Source organism: Anomaloglossus baeobatrachus, chromosome 5 (assembly GCF_048569485.1).
Source record: "Anomaloglossus baeobatrachus isolate aAnoBae1 chromosome 5, aAnoBae1.hap1, whole genome shotgun sequence".
Classification (NCBI taxonomy): Eukaryota; Metazoa; Chordata; class Amphibia; order Anura; family Aromobatidae; genus Anomaloglossus; species Anomaloglossus baeobatrachus.
Genome location: NC_134357.1, coordinates 70,202,396 through 70,210,027, shown reverse-complemented (window position 1 = coordinate 70,210,027; position 7,632 = coordinate 70,202,396). Strand labels below are relative to the sequence as shown.

Genomic DNA, 7,632 nt, shown 5'->3' with positions numbered 1-7,632 from the left:
CGCAAAGATGTAGCGAATGGTGAGATATGGAGCCTGAAAGTCAAAAGTTTAAAACATTGTTACCCTTTTACTTGTCACTGTCTAAAAAAAGTTTCAGACAACCATTTTAATTCATAATGTATCTATTGATAATTTAATGTTTTATTATGTTATATAACCTAACCTAGAAAATATTGTCTGTGGATGTCTGAATCACTAGCCTAAAAAATTCTATTTTTTTGTAGAGAACCATGTATAAAGTGGCATCAAGAAATGACTCACATGCAGTACAAATTCACAATCTTAAGTTTGTCCGATCTTCCTCACCTTCAAGTTCCCCTTTTTATTATATTTTTAACAAGCTACCTTAATGTAATCTTTGGAAACATTGCAGTGTTTTTGGCAATTGTGTTCGATTCTCACCTGCACACTCCTATTACTTTTGAGTAATCTCTCAGTTCTGGATATTTTCCTACACTTCTACCCTTTCTCCCGAATCTTCTTATTATGCTTTCTACTGAACAGAAGATCATGTCACTGGTCGCGGTTGTATAACACAGATGTATTTTTTTCTTTTGCTTTAGTTGTATGCAAATGAATCTTCTTGCAGTTATGGCATATGACCGCAATCTGCCATCCGCTCCACTATACCGTACTCATGAGTCTAAGAACATGTCTTGTTGACAATTATCGAACATGTCTTGTTGCAATTATCTTCATATGGATTGCTGCTTTATTAGAACCTGTTTGCTTTGCAGTTTTAGTCGCCAAGTTATCTTTTTGTTCATCCAACCAAATTGATCATTTTTTTTGTGATATTTCTCAATTGCTAAAGCTTTCCTGTAGTGATACCACACATGTTAACGTTATAACATACATTTTAGGTGCAGTGTTCGGTATCGGAACATTCTTCATGACTTTGGTTTCTTACATTTATATTGTATTTAACATCATGAATATTCACTCTGCAGTTGGAAGAAGAAAAACTTTCTCGACCTGCGCTTCCCATCTCACTTCTGTACTTCTATATTATGGCACTATTATTTCTTTATATATGAGACCCACATCAATGTATTCTCCAAGACAGGACAAGTTTTTCTCTCTTCTTTATATTGTACTGATCCCACTGCTCAATCCTGTAATTTACACTCTGAAGAATAAGCAATTTAAAGATGCTTTTAAGAAATTAATAAATGTCTTATTTTCAGAAAAAAATAACGTAACCTCAGATAAGGCTTTTTGGGGTTGGTGAAAACTACATGTAAAATACTTGAAAGTTGTTTTTATATCATCAAGATGAATAGCTCCACCCAAAGGGAAAATAATATATATATCCAAAAGTACTTCTGATGGTGAAACTATGTGACAATCTTTATCTATCTTCACTCTCTGCACTCCATCCTATATACAGTCATGGCCAAAAGAGTTTTCACCCTTGAAATTGTTCCATAAAATGAAGTATTTCTTCCAGAAAATTATTGCAATTACATATGTTTGGTTATACACATATTTATTCCTTTGTATGTAGTAGAACAACACAAAAAAAAACCAGAGCAAAAAAGGCAAATATGACATAATTTTACACAAAACTCCAGAAATGGGCTGGCCTAAATTGTTGGTACCTTTCCAAAATTGTAGGTAAACTTTGTTTCAAACATGTGATGCTCATTCAAACTCATCTGTGGCAAGTAATAGGTGTGGGGAATATGAAAATCATTCATGATACCGGATAAAAAAAGGAGAAATTGACTCAATCTTTGCACTGTGTGTCTGTGTGTGCCACACTAAGCATGGAGAATAGGTAAATGGAGATGAAAAATATCTGAAGACATGAGAACCAAAATTGTTGAAAAATATCTACAATCTCAAGGTTAGAAGTCCATCTCCAGAGATGTCGATGTACCTTTGGCCACAGTGTGCAATATAATCAAGAGGTTTACAACCCATGGCGCTGTAGTTAATTTCCATGGATGTGAATGGCAGAGAAATATTGATGAAAGGTTGCAACACAGGTTAGTTTGGATGGTGGATAAGCAGCTCCAATCAAGTTCCAAAGAAATTCAAGCTGTCCTGCAGGCTCAGTGTTCATAAGTTTCAGCACAAGCTAAGTGTCGACATTTGAATGAAATGAAACGCTTTGGCAGGAGACCCAGGAGGACCCCACTGCTGACACAGAGACATGTGCAGTTTTCCAAAAAGGAACAAGAGTAAGCCAAAATCCTTCTGGGAAAGTGTCTTGTGGTCAGATGAGACTAAAATAGAGCTTTTTGGTAAAGCACATCATTCTACCTTTTACCAAAAACGGAATGAGGCCTACAAAGAAAAGAACACAGTACCTACAGTCAAATATGGTGCAAGTTCAAAGACGTTTTGGGGTTGTTTTGATGCCTTTGACACTGGGTGCCTTGACTGTGTGCAAGACATCATGAAATCTGAAGATGTTAGAAAGCTAGGTCTGCGTTCTTGGTCATGGGTCTTCCATCAGGACAATGACCCAATACATACTTAAAAAAGCACCCAAAAATGGATGAAAACAAAACACTGTAGAATTCTGAAGTGGCAGCATTGTTTTGGATCAATTTTCTTTGAACATCTGTGGGGAGATCCTAAAATTGCTGTTAGTAGAAGGCACCCTTCAAATATGAGAGACCTGGAGAATTTTGGAATAGAAGGATAGTCCAAAATTCTCGCTGAGCGGTGTAAGAAGCTTGTTGACAGTTATAGGAAGTGATTGATTGCACTTATTTAGTCCAAAGGGTGCGCAACCAAATATTAATTTGAGGGTGCCAAAAGTTTTGTCCACACCAGTTTTAAGGGTTTTATGGTTTTGTGTGAAATTATGTCCAATTTACCTTTTTTTTCTCAGTTATTTTTGGGTGAGGTGTTGTTCCAAAAAACCCCCAAAGGAAATAAACAGGTATATAACAAAACATGTGTTATTGCAATAATTTTTTGAGAGAAATACTTCATTTTCTTGAACTATTTCAAGTATGCCAATACTTTCTGCCATGACTTCATAATTTTCAATATTCTACACATTTAATAGGCAAAATTTGATTTCATTGCAGTGTATCATTACATGATGGATGTAAGCTTTTAGTTATCTAATATTAAAGGTGTACATATATTTGTAACCTGATATATAGATGTTATGACCATAGTTTTCAGATAGTGAAAGAACTATATTTAAAAGGGTTTTCTCAGAAGATGATATGCCATAAATGTGTGATAGACGGGAGTCTCACCTCTGTGTCTCCAGAATGGGGGACCATAATCCCTTATTTTGGCTAGTTTTTGACCATCAATGAGTGAAGATGTGGCATTCATTTCTATGGAGCTCTAAATACTGTTGAGCTCGTGATGTTGAGAGAATCATCGCATGTCCAATGGTTGCCTCTCTCCTCAGTCAATTCTAAAAAGAGATCACTAAATAATTTCAAACTAAAGTTTTAAAAAATATTTACAATGTTATTAATTTTAATGTGACACTTTTAATTAATGACAAAATGTATAAATGGTGGAGGAAGGTTGAACTAGATGGAATTAGGTCTTTTTCCAACCTATGTAACTACAGTACGTAACTATGGAAATTGGGGAAAAAGACGTGGAGATAGTCTAGTGGTGTTTTACTTCTAGGGAGAGTGTTTCGAAAATGTTTTCAACTTCTACTGACCCCTTAACACTTGAGTAACGGAGCCAATTTTGACCCTAATGGCTAGGCCAAATTTTCCAAATCTGACGAGTGTCACTTTATATAGTAATAACTCGAGAATGATTCAGAATCCCAGTGATTCTGAGAATGTTTTTTGATCATACATTGTTTGTTATGTTAGCTCTAAGGGGTACTTTGCACGCTGCGACATCGCAAGCCGATGCTGCGATGCCGAGCGCGATAGTACCCGCCCCCCGTCGCAGCAGCGATATCCTTGTGATAGCTGCCGTAGCGAACATTATCGCTACGGCAGCTTCACATGGACTCACCTGTCCTGCGACCGTCGCTCTGGCCGGCGACCCGCCTCCTTATTAAGGGGGCGGGTCGTGCGGCGTCACTGCGACGTCACACGGCAGGCGGCCAATAGGAGCGGAGGGGCGGAGATGAGCGGGATGTAAACATCCCGCCCACCTCCTTCCTTCCGCATATTCTACGGAAGCCGCAGTGACGCCGGTAGGCGATGTTCCTCGCTCCTGCGGCTTCACACAAAGCGATGTGTGCTGCCGCAGGAGCGAGGAACAACATCGGACTGTCGCGTCAGCGTAATCATGGATTACGCCGACGCTGCACCGATGATACGATTACGACGCTTTTGCGCTCGTTAATCGTATCATCGAGCCTTTACACACTGCGATGTCGCATGCGATGCCGGAAGTGCGTCATTTTCAATTTGACCCCACCGACATCGCACCTGCGATGTCGTAGTGTGCAAAGTACCCCTAAATGTAGCTTAATATTTTTGTGTTTATTTGTAAAACTATTGTAGTTTTGGCACAAATTTAGAAAATTTTGCAATTTTCAAACTTTAAATTTTTATATCTGTAAAGCACTTAGTAATGCTGTAAAAAATAGTCAATAAATAATATTTCTCATATGTCTACTTTGCAGCTACATACTTTTTCAAATGTTGTTATATTTTGGTAAGATGTTAGAAGGGTAAAAAGTTAGCAGCAATTTTCATTTTTTCAACATATTTACAAAGCCTATTTTTTAGGGAGCTATTCAGATTTAAATGGCATTTGAGGGCTTATATATAGGAAACATCCCAATAGTGATACAATTTTAAAAGCACCCTTCAAAAACCTCAAAACTGCTTTCAGGATTTATTTTTTTTGGTGCTTCACAGGATTTAAAGCAAAGTGGAATGCAAAAAAATAAAATTGTAATTTTTATCCCAAAATGTTGATTTAGTCACAATATTTTCACTTTTACAATGCACAGCATGACAAATGGACCCCATAGTTTGTTACCCAGTTTCTTTTGAGCAAGCTGATACCCTACATGTGATCCCCATTTGAATTTTGGAACACAAATTTGGCTGAAATAGATTGCGGGCACCATGTCACAATTACCAAAAAACTACATGTCTAAACAGAACACAGCAAATGTGAACAAATGACAGCTGCTTTAGCTACACAAAACACAAACAGAAGGATACAGCAGCACTATGTAAGCGCCCAGATATATGCAAACATGGAATATATAAATAATGAAATTTAAACTGCATAAATGTTACCAATGGCGTAACTAGAGTTTGATGGGCCCCGGTGCAAAGTTCGGACCTGGGCCCCCCTCTATGTACACCAACACTTGGGGTATAGGATAATGACGCTGACACTTGGCTCTTTCCCTCAGCACCCAGCTTCCCTATGTTCTGATATCCATCTTGTCCTCGGCACCCAGCTTCCCCATGCTCTGCTATACATCTTTCCCTCAGCACCTAACTTTCCCATATCAGAGCATGGGAAAGCTGGGTGCTGAGAGAAGATGTATAGCAGAGCATGGGAAAGCTGGGTGCTGAGAGAAAGAGCCCTTTTCCCTCAGGACAAAATGTTCCCATCCCCTGCTTGTATCTTTGTCCCCCCTTGTATATAGTTTTCCCAAATACTATAATGGCCTCCACATAGCCTTCGATATAGTATTAAGGGTCCCACATAACCCTTCATATATTAGAATGCAGCTCCACAGTCCTGCATGTATTATAATGCATTTCCCATAGTTCTCCATGTATTATATTTCACCCCATAGTACTCCATATATTATACTGCGCCCCATAGTTCTCCATATATTATACTGCGCCCCATAGTCCTCCATATATTATAATTCACCCCAGGCCTCCATGTATGATGCAGCCAGCCCCCCATGCTGCATGTATAATGCAGCCAGCCCCCCATGTTCCGTGCATAATGCAGCCAGCCGCCCATGCTCCATGTATAATGCAAGCCCCCCATGCTCCATGTATAATGCAAGCCCCCCCATGCTCCATGTATAATGCAAGCCTCCCCATGCTCCATGTATAATGCAAGCCCCCCCATGCTCCATGTATAATGCAGACAGCCCCCCATGCTCCATGTATAATGCAAGATCCCCAATGCTCCATGCATAATGCTGACATCCCCCTCATGCTCCATGTATACTGCTAGCAGCCCCCCATGCTCCATGTATAATGCTGGCAGCCCCCTCATGCTCCATGTATACTGCTGGAAGCCTCCCATGCTCCATGTATAATGCTGGCAACCCCCCATGCTCCATATACTGCTTGCAGCCCCCCATGCTCCATGTATACTGCTGGGAGCCCTCCATGCTCCATGTATACTGCTGGCAGCCCCCCATGCTCCATGTATACTGCTGGCAGCCCCCCATGATCCTTGTGTGATGCCCTGGCCCCCAGGGGTCACAGGTAACACCAAACACACACACCCCATCCCTTGTGAGGACACACCCGTCACCCAAAAGGGAGACTTGATGCCTTCCTCAGGGCAAGTAGGGCACACCAGGTGGGCGGAGTCAGGTGGAAAGACACGCGTACTGAGGAGACTACTGTCCTGAGGCAGGAAATACAAAGAGAACAGTTACAGTTAGTAACAGTGACAGGAGGTGTAGAGGAGCAGAGCTGTCAGGGACCTGGGTTGGAACCTGGGAGCCCTGAAACGTCAGGCAGGCAGACGGTGGTGGCCACCTGCAGGAGTACCGGTGCAATGACCGGCGGAACCGTAAGGACCGGGTCAGGTTTGGAGCCCGCCGGACCTGAAGCGGGGAGTCAACCATTTACCGGAGCACCAGAAACCGGGTACTCAGACCTCGTCCTAGCTTTGAAGCCACTGAGTGTAGGCAAATTAACTGATTGCAGTCTGGACCTCATGGGTTCATTCTCACCCAAGTCCCAAAAGAAGGCAAAAGCCCACCGATACCGAGTGAGTGCCACCGCCAAGGGCCAAACACCCGACGGGCCAGCGCCTGCGGGCAACCGAGGGCTCTTCCGGCAGCTAAACACCGGTGAGCGGGCTACCACTGTCAAGGCAGGGGAGCCGAAAACAGAACAAGAGGTGCAAGGGAAAGGGGCCACCATCACCCTCACAAAGGGACACAGGCAGCCGGCTGCGGGACCTGACCATCCCCGAACTTTGGTTTACCAGTGACTCTGAGTGCAAATTAATCGTGAGTACATCAGTGCCACCCGGGTACGGCCCCGCACCGCAGCACGGCACCTTGCACCACGACACCCAACATCGCCTGTCCCACCACCGGGCCCTGGGACACACCGCCCCTGCCCACGGAGGGGTTAACACCAAGGCTGCGCCACAACACCATCCCCCGGGAGCCCCCGCCATCATCCGAAGCGGTGCGCCAACTATCACCACGACCCGTGGGTGGCGTCACGACTCACCCCGCTCCACAGTCTCACCACCTCCCCCTCTAACAGAGCAATGTGACCCCCGGTCCGGGAGGCGCTCGAGCCACCGACGCGTACCCAAGCGGTTCGGCGGCCGCAGCCGAGCCCCCAGAGCGGTACACCATGTATACTGCTGGCAGCCCCCCTGCTCCATGTATACTGCTGGCAGCCCTCCATGCTCCATGTATACTGCTTGCAGCCCCCCATGCTCCATGTATTCTGCTGGCAGCCTCCCATGCTCCATGTATACTGCTGGCAGCCCCCCATG

At 43.3% G+C, this 7,632-nt stretch overlaps 1 pseudogene; it reads left to right on the top strand.

The window, feature by feature from the left end:
- The first annotated feature begins 230 nt into the window (after positions 1 to 230).
- Positions 231 to 1,231, top strand: LOC142312653 (olfactory receptor 5AR1-like; annotated as a pseudogene).
- Positions 1,232 to 7,632: the final 6,401 nt, after the last annotated feature.